The sequence below is a fragment of the Mesitornis unicolor genome, unplaced genomic scaffold (assembly GCF_000695765.1).
Source record: "Mesitornis unicolor isolate BGI_N332 unplaced genomic scaffold, ASM69576v1 scaffold15031, whole genome shotgun sequence".
NCBI classification, from domain to species: domain Eukaryota; kingdom Metazoa; phylum Chordata; class Aves; order Mesitornithiformes; family Mesitornithidae; genus Mesitornis; species Mesitornis unicolor.
Genome location: NW_010165976.1, coordinates 12,194 through 26,346, shown reverse-complemented (window position 1 = coordinate 26,346; position 14,153 = coordinate 12,194).

The window sequence follows — 14,153 nt, the reverse complement described above, 5'->3', positions numbered from 1 at the left end:
TTCACCATGAAAAGACTCTTGCTTCTCTAGTGCTCAAAAATACAGCAGAAGGGGGCAAAAGCCAAAAAACAACAAGGTTTTGTGATTGTTGTCTGTGGTTGTCAGAACAAAATTGCGTGCTGAAAGCTCGGCTTGCTGCATGCCTCGGTGCTGCTGTACCCATGATGTGGGTGCGCTCGTTCACCTAGTGAGAGCCTAGAAACAGGTGAGGTCCAGTGAAATTGTGTTGTCGTGTCCTGTTCTCCCTTCCTCTCTCTCTTTCAGGGTGAAAACCCCATTGTAGCTGATGGGTCTGTGTTGACCCATGATGAATTTGGAGGCAAAACTTTAAAAAGTAACTGTCAGCAAGTACTGTGCTGGGAACACAGAGAACGGGGCAAGAAAGGAGAGCTTTGTTGACATAGGTAACTGTAGTGGGGTGGGAGGAAAGTAAGGTTTCCCTGTTTTGATAGTGTGCAGCCTCTTAATGTCTGTAACCTCACTGCTGAGGCTGCCTTGATGGGAGAGGGTGTTTATGCTCATGGCTGTGCTTCCAAGTCTGATGGTAAGTTCTATAGAAAGTGAAGTTGAAAGGCAAGATTCATTTCGCCAACTATAAGCAGTCAGTTTTAGGGTAAGGTTGATTATACCATGATCTGAGGCACTTTTGCAATAGTAGAACCTGCTGCCTCTAGCATGGATTCCCACATGGTGGGTGAGGATCACCTCATAAATCACACATCGTTTTCTAGCTATGGCTGAAAAGCTGCTTGGCAGAGAGAGATCTGGAGCTACTGGTCAACAGCCAGCTGAATATGAGCCAGCAGTGTGTCCAGGAGGCCAAGAAGGCCAATGGCATCCTGGATGGTATCAGGAATATTGTGGCCAGCAGGGCAGTGATCCTTCCCCTGTACTCGGCATTGGTGAGGCTGTACCGCGAATCCTGTGTCCAGTTTTGGGCCTCTCACTCCAAGAAGAACATTGAGGCATTGGCGGATGTCCAGAGAAGAGCAACAAAGCTGGTGTAGGGTCTGGAGAACAAGAATTATGGGGAGGGGCTGAGGGAGCTGGGGGGGTTCAGCCTGGAGAAGAGGAGACTGAGGGGAGACCTCATCACCCTCTACAGCTCCCTGACAGGAGGGGGTAGCGAGGAGGGGCTTGGTCTCTTCTCCCTCACAGCTAGTGACAGGACAAGGGGAAATGGCCTCAGGTTGCACCAGGGGAGGGCTAGATTGCATATGTGGAAAAATTTCTTCGTTGGAAGGGGCTTCCCGGCGCAGTGTTAGAGTTGCTATCCCTGCAGGGATTTAAAAGATGGGTAGATGAGGTGCTTAGGGACATTAGGTGCTTAGGGCTGATGATCTTAAAGGTCTTTTCCAACCAAATGACTCTAGGATTATAAGCGGATGAGGATCACCTCATTGAGCAGCTGCAGAGGGCTGCACAGAGACTCGGAGGAAGTTTGTGAAAGCCCACATGGGAGTTGGAGTGTGCAAATAAAGTGTCCAGGACTCCATGGACTTCACCATGAACGGGTTCCCCTTTCTCAAGAGATGCTCTTGATTAAGAATTTCCTGGAGAGAAGTTGGTTGCGGTAAAGAGAACAGCTTCACGTGTGATTGAAAGTGAGTCCAAAGATGCACAGGGGTGAAGAAGATACCCGGCTGAATGCCTTTCCCTGAACAGAATGAGTGAGGTACAGCACTTGGACATTTCGAGTAAGCACCACTATGCTATTCCAGTATCATGTTGAGAGGAAACAAAAAGAACAGTGATTTTGAACAAAAGATGCTGTTAAATTTTGTTCTCTTGTCCTTTGTTAGTGCTTCAGGTGTGATGGGCCATTCAAACTATGAAGGAACTTTGGTGAGGTTTCTGTTCCTGTCTGTTAATCTGGATTAGTTTTTGTTCTCTCATGTATGCTGTTTCTGTGGCACTTACTGTAAAAATGAGATTGTATTTTAATTTTGTTTTCCTAGCACTGGGCCACAGCTGTGGGCTAGTTTTGGCTAGTAGTAGGCTGGCTCAGGATTGAAATGGTGTTCTGGCAACCTGTTTTTTAGTCAGCATTAAATTTTGCAAGAGGAAAAGCAGGGAACCCCAGGGTAGAATTGATATGCCCTTAACCATTGCCTCCTACGAGCTTGAGGTGCTTAGAGAAGCTATGAATTTCCAAGAATGTGTATCTGTCTTGGGGGCTTATTTTGGCTGTGCCTGCCTCAATCCAGGATGCTCATTCTGCATCTTCAGCAGAGAGCAGAGAGTCCAAGATGGTGCCTGAGTCAGATTACAGTCCTAGTGTCTCCGGCCAGACTTTCCTTTCCATAGTTTCCCTTTAAAATCAATGTGTTGGTATCCTCGAGTGTGCTGCAACAAGCCCTGGAAGCGAGCCTGAAGTGTAGTGATGTTCAGAGGAACACCGTACCAAGTCTGTGCTGCTTGTGGTAAATAGTCACAGTATTAGTTCAGCCTTCTGTGTCTCCTGTTGCAACTTAATTTCACTTTGCTGCTTTTTTTTCAGAAGGCTAAAATGTGTCTTCAGGGCTAGCTGATGCCCTGAGATCACTGCATCATACGCAGCTGACTGAGACAGGAGGATTGTGCCCATCACGACACAGTTTCACTGCAGACGTGGTAAAACACTAAATGCTGAACTTGGATTTGCTGTCTTTGCAAGCTGGTGCTCAGCAGCGATGACAAAGTGTTTACACTTTGGCCTCTTCTCTCTCATCGTGCTCAGTCCTGACCAAATTCTGATGGGCAGCACTTGTACGCCTTGCTAGAAGGTTTGGTCTTCCCAGCTGTGTCAGGGTTGGGTTTTTTTTTTCATTTTCTGGAAGCTTGTGTTGCACTGGAGCCATAATTCACTTTGAATGAACATTTCTCTTTTTAGTTTATGTCAGCCCAAGTGACTTTGCTGTCACGCACTGGTATCAGCTAATTCCTTTGTGAATAAAATCACCATTGAAAAACTAACTCTCTCAGAAAATTCTTTGGGCAGAACTTAAGCTCAGCGGCGACTTGTCACAACCTTAGTCCTGCATCCTCGTTCCTGTGAGTATACTGTGTACTGGTAAGATCTCATTAACATCGAAAAGGGCATGTATTCTGTCCAGCTTTCCTTGTGAGGAACATTTCTGTAGGCTCCTGGATGGAAGGCAGATGTCTGCGCTTGCTGGGATTTAATCAAAGGAGGGGCTGTGTTAGCTCAGAGCCCAGGCTGACTTAGAATGGGCATCAAGCGAACAAGCTTCTTCAGCTTTAATTGCAGCTTTGTGTGAATTGTCGCTAGCTTATGACTGACTCAGCAGTGCTGTGTAGGCACTTGGAGCGATGTGCCTGGAGTGTCTGAGGAAGATGCATAGGACTCCTGGTTGAAGGTCATGGAAACAAACAGACGTCCAGAGAGATCTCTCAATTCATGGAAATTGGTAATGATCTAAAGCAGAACTGAGCCAGTGGTCCCAGTCTTACCTGTGTTGTACTGGGCCACCTGAGGCTGAACTGGGATTTGAACAAGCTGTAGCTCAAGACAGGAGCTTGTTTTACGGTAACCCTTAGGGGAAGGTATGTTGCTGAAATAAAGATCCAGTTAAAATCGGCATATCTTCAGCAGAGTAATTTTGTCTCCTTAAAATTTGGAAACAACCAGCTAGGTCAGATTGGAGAGGAGGAGGCATTGCTCTTTATTCGCTGAGCTTTCTCGTTCTGGCACAGTCCAAGTCCATCGTTCAGGAGTTGGGTAAGTGTTAACAGGGTGACAGGGTGTCCTCTGGGCTGGCCCTGTTCTGCAGGAGCTGTTGTCTTGCCTTGACTCCTTTCCCTTTAGGAGCTGCTGTGGGCAAGGGGAACCAAAGCTATTTGCTGTTGGCCCTGCTACCTCTTGTTAAAAGATGCTGCTTCTGTTTAAGAAGAGGGTGGTGAGGTTTCCACGCAGTACCAGGCATTTGGAGATGCCTCCTCTTCATAGCTGGGACTCGTGTCTGCTGATAGAGCCAGAGCTCCTTGTGCTAATACAAAGAGCAATGGTTGTCCTGTATGAGCTTGCTAAGCTGCTTCACAGTGTCCTTCAGCTCCGTGTGTCTGCTCTCTGCTGTGCTTCCTGCTTTGTCAGAAGACAGACAAGTGGCTGAAGTAATCCAGGTCTCACTAAAGATTAGCCAAGACTGCTCTCTTTTGTCAGTAACGATGAGATAGCAGCTTAGGCTTCTCAGCCTATCATGGTGCAGGGAGGTTTTCTAAAGCAGCTAAAAAAAGACTGTTATGGCATTTCTGAACAACACTGTTGGCGGGGGAATGTGTGCACCCTGGTAGTTATTTCAGCTTTTTTATAGCTAAAGCAACAAAGAGTCTGGATCTTTATTTTGCATTTAGAATATAGTCATGGTGTTCTGCACGGAGCTGTGTTTGCTGGTAACCACGTTCATGATAGTGGGCTCCACATTACTGTGTTTGAGCACTGGAGCATCCATCTGGCATATTTAACTCAATAGCACTTCATGCGAGCTGCATCTGAAATGGTTCCTCAGCGGTTGTTGATCTGGGAGGAAAAGAGCTGATTTTAAAGAGAAAGGACAGGGAGTTTCTTTCTGTGCATGTGAGGAGGTGTGCATACCTGTTAGGACAGTGGTGTTGGGTTTGGCCTAGACTAAGTGTGTGTAGCTAGTATGTGTAGTTAAATACGCAGTTTTCTTACATATTCCATGTTTTCTGTTCCCATCAGCCAACTCTCAAGTCCCTGGTGATTTCCCTGCGGTTTTTTACCTTTCTATTGAGGTGCATGTGTCAATGCCCTGCTCTTTCTCTAGGCTGATGAGTATTCTTTGATGCTTCTCTCCTCTTTGCACTCCAACTGGTTTTTCCACATTCCACACTTCCCCAGCTCAAGTGTCTTCCATAAAGTTCCCAAAGGTTTTCCCTGGCTGCTTTCTTCTCCTGAGTGTTCTGTTATTGTGAGCTTGCTGTTCAGAATCCTGTCCCCACTGTGGGCCTTTTTGCCTGGTCTGAGGGTTTTAAGGCTGCAAGGAACCTCCTGTTCTGCATAGCAAGGCTCACAGAGCTTTCCTGCCCCTGGAAACTCTGTGGTGCACTTCGGTGCCTGTTGGAAATGCTACTGAGCCCACCACCAGCCAAGGGGTTGGTGAAGTGTTCACGGGCTATGTTTTTCTTGTCTATGTGGAAAAATAGGCTTTTGAGAATTGTGTGTCCTTTTCTCCCCCTGCATTTGTAACTACTTTCTTCCTGTGTAAATACTTGGATACAAACAAAGTCTTCCAAGAGTGTCCCTGTCTCTACTATGCAGCTTGTTGCCAACTTTGCCCTGAGTTCCTCTTGCCCATCCTTGTGTTTTGTAGCCTTCCCTATTCATCCCTTTCTCTCAGTTCTTATTTCTTGCATTTTCTCGGTGTTGTCTTTAGCTGTGGTCAGCCTTTTGGGATGATGACTGTTGCTGCAAGGGCCCCGAGTGACTGCCATCGCTAGCTGACCCAGCTGGCCTCGCTGGCTGCTTTGCATTCCTCCTGTACTCATCCTCCACTTACTCAGCCTTGCGTTATCTCAGAGTTCATCTTGATGCGGGATTTGTGATGCAGACTTTGGTAGCTGAGAAGAGAGGTGCTATGTGGAGCTCTGATATGGTGGAGGGAATTCCCCCAGAGGTGCTAAGGATTTATCTTAAATGCATTTCATCTGCTTTTTCTTTTTTTTTTTTTAATACAGCATACTGGTCATACTGGACTTTATGCTTTAAGTGTATATGAAATATATCCATGGGATCTAACTGATAGCAATGTGCTCTTAATTGTGCCATGCCACTGTAAATGTATTTGGACACTTCGTGGTCTGTCTTCCCTGAAAAAAAAAAACACCTGTAGAATGACCTACACGCAACTCCCAGGACTAATCAAATGACTCATGCAGTCATGGCCAGGGTTTTCTTAGTTAGTTGTTTCCCTCATGCTCAGTTTTTTTCAGTAGTGCTCAACACCACTCCAATCAGTGGATTTCCTGAAGTCACTGAAGAGCAGTGAGAGTCTTCCAGACCCTCGCCCTGCAGCTCTCACTCCCTCTAACTCTCTATGGGCAGCAGAGATGAAGCCTTTTGAATTAGAGGTCGTTATTCTTGTTTTGTGAAATGCTGGATGTGGTAGTTACACAGGACGAGAAGTTTTGTGCTCATTCCTGGTGTGGAGTTGTTGCTTTCCCTGCTTCTTACTCCCAGGCTCCCATTCCCATTCAGCTTTTTTTTTTTTTTTTTAAATAAAAACCCCTTTTCTGTGTTGTAGGCATTTCTCTAGTCCATCAGCAACTGCAAAGCTTCAGTTTATAGGCCTTGTTCATCTTGGGGTACAGGAATTAAGGTAAAGTATTTTCTGGATTGTAGCTGCTGATATTGGTTATTTTACTACTGATTAAAAAACTTCTCAGTTGTGCTGTGCTTGCTTGGATGGTTGAAGGTCTCTTGGTTAAAAGTTCCAACTTTTCTCATCTCCTGGAGTTTATAATGAATTTTGATACTTTCAAAATACAGGTCGTGGGTAGTTAATTAATCTTTTCTACTTCAGGAGGAACAGTAGACAAACAGCTTTTATTTATTTTTCCTTATCCCAGGAATAACTTGCAAAAAGTTTAGGCTGGAACACTCAAAACCTGACATGAACCAAGTCCCAAAATAATAGGTGGCTTCATTGTTCCCATGAAAGTGTATTTTGCTCTGGATAATGTACTTTGAAAACTGAAGTCTAGACATAGTTGTTATTTTATGGAATCCTTACCTTCTGAATGGGGAAAAAGCTGTGTTATATGCTGTGCTGCAGCCTGCACAGCACATCTTTTGGGAAGGAATCTGTTAAAAGGCTTCCTCCCATCTGAGTAACTTTTATAAGGAAAAAAATGTAACACATTACCTGAGAGGCCCAGTCTTTTTCCATGCCCTTTTCCTTGTAAGTGTGCTATGTTCTTTGCAGCGCTATGTGTAGGGTGAGAACCTGTGGTCTCTCTGCTGTCATGCTTCCCCTGCAGAAGATTTGCAGGTTTACCTGAGGCTGTGAGGCTTCCTCTCTGCTGGGTATTTAAGCTAAACAATCCACTGGGATTTTAATTTTTTTTTTTTAGTGTGTCTTTTCAGGCTGATTTTTGAGCGTTTTTTTTTTCTTTTCCATGCTCCGTGAGGCAAGGACTGACAGAAAGAAACGGAATTTAGAGGAATACTGGAAATGCCAGACTCGTCATGTGTGGCTTTGTGGCAAAGTAATGAGATGTGAATTAATGCGTGACAACTTAATTCATTCTTCACCCTTGATCAGCCAGAGAAACACTCAGAAAATCTTATAAATACAGACTGAATAGAGCGCTCACAGAAAAATAAGGGACCTCTTCTTCATCTTCTCTCTCTGTAATCTGTGTGCAAGAGAAGGGGAGGAGATGAGACTCTCCCAAACATGGTGGTGGGAACTGTGAGAAGCAACCAGGAAGATGAGGGGATTTGTAGGAAAGAGGCTGGTGCATTTTGTGTTGATCAGTGCATGGGAAGGGAGCTCCTCTGGCTGTGCTGAGCAGCCTTGAAGGGAGCTGTCTCAGAAAAGTGGACAGGGGAATGAAAACCATGTCTTTGGTAAACCAGACACTTCATGGGTGGTTAAGTTGGGAGCCTCCCAAGACAGGAAAGATACTATCATAAGGGAGAACCCGTCTGCTGTTCAGATGAGACTGAAGCATTATTTCAGAGAGTTGCCTTGGAAAAGGACTGTCAGATAGATCAGACTATAGCAGACCTCTGCTCTGGGAGTGTCCCTTAACCCACCTTCAGATCTATGGACCTGTGTAGGTCTCCACTTATTTTGTGTTCTTTCTCCAAATACTTCAGGTAAGTGCTTGGAAGAGAAAACGTGCTTAAATAATGACCCTGTGCTCAGTGCCTGCTCAAGGTCTTAGTTAACTACCTCGGAAGGTGCATTTGGAAACTGTCTCTTTTTTCCTGCTTCCTGTTTCAAAACAATGCAGCTGGGTTTGTTGAGATGTATTTTGCCAGCCTTATCTGTCCGCTTTGCTGCCTTCTCAGCGAGGCTGCTTTAGCAGGGGTGATGTCTTGGCTCTGGAGAGCCTGGTGTGTGTGTGTATTACCTGTTAAGGATATGGCAGCAGCTTTGAAGACCTGAGAACCTGCCAGTTTGTGTTGCAGAATAGGACTACTTGTGATTTATATAGGGGTGTGAGCAAGGCTCTGCAGGGCAAACAGCAATGTGAGTTGAGTAAATTGAGTATCATGAGCCACAGTCGCCTGCTAGGACTGCTTTGGGGTGTCAGGTCTAGCTGTCTCTGAGATGTCACCTCCTAACCATGGAGAAGAGATTTGAAGTGTGTCCTGTCATTGTGCACACTTCTGGCGGTTGGACAAAAGCAGTCTCTTTAGTCCTTGCAGTATCACAGTGACTGCAAAAAGGAGGGACTTCTGCTCTCACAATGTTTTTTTGTTCACACTTAAAACCGAGTCTTTGCCTGTCTGGAAAGGCCAGCTGGTTTTCTGGGCCCAGTGTAAGCCCTGCTGTGAGATAGAAACAGGAGCAGGGTTTTGGAGAATTGAAGGTGCTGCTGTGGTTCCTCTAGCACATAGTCACTGCCAATATGCACTATGGGAGAAATTTTGAGTGTGTTGCAGCCCTAACATCCCTGACTGTGTTACAAGTGGGTGTACCAATAGCTGCTTACGTATTTATTTACCAGAGGGAGGAAAATCTGTAGTCCCTGTTAGAGGTCAGAGGCAGGAAAGGATGCCCTGGGGAAAGCAGTAGGTTGAGTAGAAACTCGAAGAGAAGAGTTTTAGATTTCCACTCCTGAAAGCGCATTTAGGGTTCCTTTCCTAAATCTGATCTCTCTTCACATGCCTCTTGCTTGACACAAGAAGGGGCTTCTTCCTCCATCTGCTACTTAAGGCTTTCTCTTCTTGCCCCGTGCCACCACACAGCCTCCTGCCTCAGTGTTTGGTGGTGGTCCTCTCCTAGAGGTGGCTGTAGCCTTTTGGCCTTGGATTGTGTCCAAGATGATCAGCATGGATGTGTCCAGCGAGCAGCCTGGGCGCTGTGGGCACTGCTGTTTTTGAAGGAGGGGAGCTGGCAGGCAGAGGTGAGTAGAGCACACTTCTGCCACTGCTTGTGTGGGTATTCCATTCTTCTCAAACTACATCTGGCTCTCGAGGAGATAAACACGTACCTGCTGCTTGTGGAGTAATTTTGGGGGAGGGAGGTATTTGATCAGGCTCTCTTTTTGCTTGACTCTTGCATCTGTAGCTGTTTGGGCTGCAGTCGTTCTGTGTCAGCCAGATGCATCCAAGATAAGGACCTCTTGTGTCACCAAGGAAACTATCAATGGAATTCCTTTGTTGGTCTGTAGTACTTGAATTACAGAGAGTTTGTGGTGGTTCAGCTTCTTCTGTACCTTGAGTTAATTGACCCTGTTATCTCTGATAGTTTTTTAACTGGCAGAAGTGCACAAACCATGCCCATCCTTGCACGCTTCATGAGTTACTCTTGACTGAGATAGAATGGTTCTAAAAATATAGTTGTTTTTTGTGCTGTTGAAGTAACTGGTTTGTTTTACTGTGATTCTGAGGCTGAGGATGGAGAGTATGTGCTTTGTCTGAGCACAGCTTCTCTTCAATAAAGTTATTCTTTCTTCTGACCTGGGGGGAGGTTAGACCTAGCCTGTTTAGCCAGGTCAGAAGATCAAGGTCCTGACTCCCAGTAGCGCTTAATGGTGCCGTTGTTTTGTGTGCACATGGTTAGAGTTGTACCCAGGCTGAGGACCTGTGTTCTTACTGAGCAGATGCGTGTGAGAAGGGGGAGGGCGTTCTCCTATAGAGATGTCCTGGATCGCTTTTTGTTCCTGCTAATTTCTCTCTCAAATACTGTGAGATCATGTATTGCCTGTGGACAATTTGTTTTCATGGACAACAAGTGCATTAATGAAACAGCTGCGTGAGCTACAGAGGGAGATTGCAAGGCTGGTTGGCTGGCTTGGGCTGATAACGGCTGGCAGATCGCTAGCATGGTTTATAATAATAGGCTTTTTTTAAGAGCACCTGACTTGGCTGGGATAAGTGAATATATTTCTTTAGCCACCCTAGTCTGTCAAATTTTACAGGTGTGAAGGGGCCACAAACTCTTTATTCAGAAGTTGTCAGGTTGTCTTTCTGGTCCTGCAAGGTGTTAACTTGTGGTTTTGAGATGAGTGCTGTTCTCAGGCAGCTGGTCCAAGGAGACAGGACGATTTGGTGAGTAAAACAGACCTATCTCCAGTCTGTAACCTGTCCATAGCACAGATGATCCAAGATGAGGATTTCCAAACCCTGCCCATAGATTCTCTGATGTGTGGAGTAGCTGTTGATATTCTGGGAGCTGCTCTGATGACGATTGCTAAAATGTCAATCTTCGTTTTAATTCCATGCATGTAACGGCAGCTGACTGTATTCCTGTGTTTTGTTTCCTCCTTGCTGTTTTTTTTATGATGCTTCTTGAAGCTTGCTATCTTTAGTAAAAGCTGTGACCTGACCCTTTTGCCTCACGTATCTCTTAGTTTTGTTATCTTTCCTAATGCGAGTCCTACTTGTCTGAAGCAGCTCTCTCCACTGCCAGGAAGTGTCGCTCCCTCGCTGCCCCTCCTGTCTCTTGTTTGCAGCACGCCTTGGTCTGCCATGTTGCCCTCTGGCTGAATCCAGCAGGGAGGGCTTCGCACCACTTGCCTCCCTCAACTTCTGCCTTTCTACCACTGCTTCTCCCTGCTGCTGCATTGTGTTTTAGAGGTGGCCAGCTGTGCCTGCAGGACAGTCTTGTGAACACAGTAACGGAATCTGTGAGTAGGTCCTGTGTAGGAGTCTGAGCTTCTGAAAACCCCAGAAAATGTTAGGAAATCCGAACTTGCTTATCAAGACACAGAAGTGAGGTGAGGTGTTTCTGATCACGTTATCAGATGTGCCTGCAGGCTTCAGAAGCTGGTGGATGCTGGCACATGGATTCACTTATCCCAGCCTTGAGGCGTTAGATGCTCTTCATGTTCCTGAAGTGCTGTTTGCAGTGCTGGTGTTCCTGTGCCAAGGGAAAGCGAGTGTTTAAAGAACGAAGTGGCTGGTAACTTTGTAGATTAAACATGATGAAAATAAAGAATGCTCCTGTTGCAACTTGTTTTGGTTTTGTGGCCCTGATACCTGTTGAGCTGAAGTCACAAATTTGCTTTCTGTGCTGGATGCTGGATACATTTACAACTTCCAATACAGTTTTGCTACGTGCATGATTTCTTAAGGAGTGCTTGTGGCTTAGGTGCTGTGTGAGTGACTTGTAGGATTTGGACCTGAAAATTAATGTATGTGTTTGTTTATTCAGGGAGAAATAAAAGCAGTTCTGCTGTCAGCGGGACCCAGGTTCTTGCAGAAAGGAGCAGCCGGGAAGGATCTGCCCAGAGGATGCCTCGGCAACCGAGTGCGAGCCGGCTGCAGAAAGCAGGAGCTTCTGGAAAGAACAGTGGAGGAGGCAGCAGTACCTAAATAAGGCCTTGGAACTGATGTATTTTTAACAATGTATATAAACTGTGCTTGTTAAAGCTGCTTGTGTTGTGTGTTTTAACTTGACAAACATGATGTGTAATCCATGAATAGAACTGTTGTTTCTGATTTCCAAAACTTCCTTCAGCAATGTGGAACCTGAAGGCATCTGGGACAAAGAAAGAGGTGTGGAGCCTAGAAAAGCCTGGAGTAAGTAGTGCTCAGGTTGCTCCAGGGAGGTCAAGACTCATCTTACAACACAATGCTGCCTCCTTCCCCAAAATCCATTTTGAGACGCTCCTGCTAGTTTTAACAGCAGAAAGGCTGAATCATGAGGTGAATAGTGCTTAGGCAAGTCATCCACTGGTGTCACTGAGTCCTGCAGTGGGGGTGGCTTGCGCTGGAAACCTGACTGGTGGGGGTATCTCCTTGTACTTCCACTGGTGTTGCCCTGTTCATTCATGTGCTTGCTTACTGGGTTTTAGCACCCTAATCTGAAAAACAGTTTGACTGATCACTTAGCATAATCACACAACATTTAGTCTTTCCCGTGATTCATTTATGAAGTGTTTATGAGTCCTTTGCCTAATGGGCCAGGTTAAATGAGATTATGCCAGATAATGGAGAGAATAGCTTCATCACTTATCTTTAGTTAAGTGCAAGTAGCTGAGACAGGTAAGTGGATTTGTTAGAGCTTGAGTGTTGCTCTTCATCATTCCAGAGGTATCCAAGGCTGCTACAGCCTTGGTAGCTCAGGAGCTGTTGCTGAAATCCATCTCCTAATTAGGAAAAAGTGCTGCTTCTCTTTGCGAGGGAGTAGATGGTGTTTCCTAGCTCAGGGAGATCTCATGAACCTGGTTCAAGAGGTGGTAAAATCTCTTCCTGACCAAGAGGAAAAATTATTGGAGAGCACAATACTCCTCCACAAGTTTGGTTGTTTGGTTTTTTTCCAGAATATTAATGATCCTCAGATAATCCTACTTTATAGATTCCTCTTGAGCAATATTGCAGATTAGCCTACTTTTTTTTGGTCTCCTCTGAATAGGCGCAGGGCTGCTGTTACTTCAGAAAGGTGGTGTGTTCTCAGCACATGGCAGTCAGGAGAGACTGGGGCCTCTCCACGGGCGGCAGGTCCTTCAGGGAATGTCCACTTGCTGTGATAGGGATCTCTGTGAATACCTGTGGTCCTCTCCACTGCAGGGGACTGTGCTGCAAGGTACAACTTGGCTTGTCTAGAAGAGTGTGCTGCTTGTGGAGAGTCTGCCAAGGCTTGTCTGACCCTCTGACTGCCACCCCCAAGGGCGACCTGGAGAAGGTCAAACATGACCACAGAGCTTGGGGCGGTGGGGGCATAGTTAGGGGGATGGGGCTGGCAAGCAAAAGGTCTGGGGTTATGTGACTGAAAGTGAACACAAAATCAGCAAAATGGGGCTTAAGCGGTGTCACCAGCACTTGAATGCAAGTGAGGGAGTGCCTGCAAGGCACCACTGTGGAGAAATTCTCAAAAACTTTTCTGGGCAGGCAGCATGCTGGGCTGCCTCTGATGTGTGTGTGTGCTGATGGATGCAGCATGGAGAATAAACATGAGGAACTGGGGATCTGTGTGCAGTTGCAGGGCTCTGATCTTGTTGGCATCACAGGGATGTGGTGGGATTGCTCACGGGAGTGGAGTGTTGTGATGGAGGGACACAGGTCGGCGGGACATGGAGGGGGAGTTGTCTTTGTGAGGCAGCAGCTGGAGTGCCTGGAGCTCAGCCTGAGGATGGGCGAGGGGCCAATGGAGACCCCAGTGGGTCAGGATTACAGAGCTGACCGCTGTGGGTGATGCTGTAGGGGATGTCTGGTGCAGGCCTCCTGAGCAGGAAGAACAAGTGAATGAAGCCTTCTGCAGATGGCTGGAAACAGCCTCATGTTCACAGACCCTGGTCCTCATGGGGGACTTCAGCCATCCCAGTGTGTGCTGGTAGGACAGCACAGCAGGGTGTGGACAGTCCGGGTGGGTTCGGGGCAGCCATGCACAAGATAGGGGAGCCAACGAGGAGAGGTGCTCTGCTGGACCTCCTCCTCGTCACCAACAAGGAAAGGCTTGTTAGGGTTGTGAAGGTCAAACACAGTGACCGTGAGATAGCAGAGTTCAGGGTCCTGAGGACAAAAATCGAGATTGCAACACTGGACTTTGGCGTCTTTAGGGATTTACTTGAAACAGCTGCATGGGACAAGACCCTGGAGGGAAGAGAGGTTCAAGAAACGAGCTTGATACACAAGAAGATATGCAAGGAGAATTGCCTCTGTGGGGATGCTCTTGCAGGACATCCTCCATAGGCACATGCCTTGGGGCTGGTGGATGCAGACAAGCGTCCCCCAGGAGCATCCCCTAGGACTGGGGTGCAGGCAGGACTCCCCACCACCCCAGGGACAACACTGGGTTACACGATTAAAGGCTCTTCTCCATGAACAAAGAGGAACAGAGGAACAATGAGATGTGGAGGACCCCCAAGAACCTCCACAGTACCAGAGAGACCCTGACTCAGCCGCTTCCAGGGCTGGGCAGGAGTGGTACCTGTCATGATGGTCAGCAGAGGCAGCTCTCCAGGTCAGCCCTTGGACTAGAGAGGTGGCTGCTTAGGGATGGGGGTACACATGG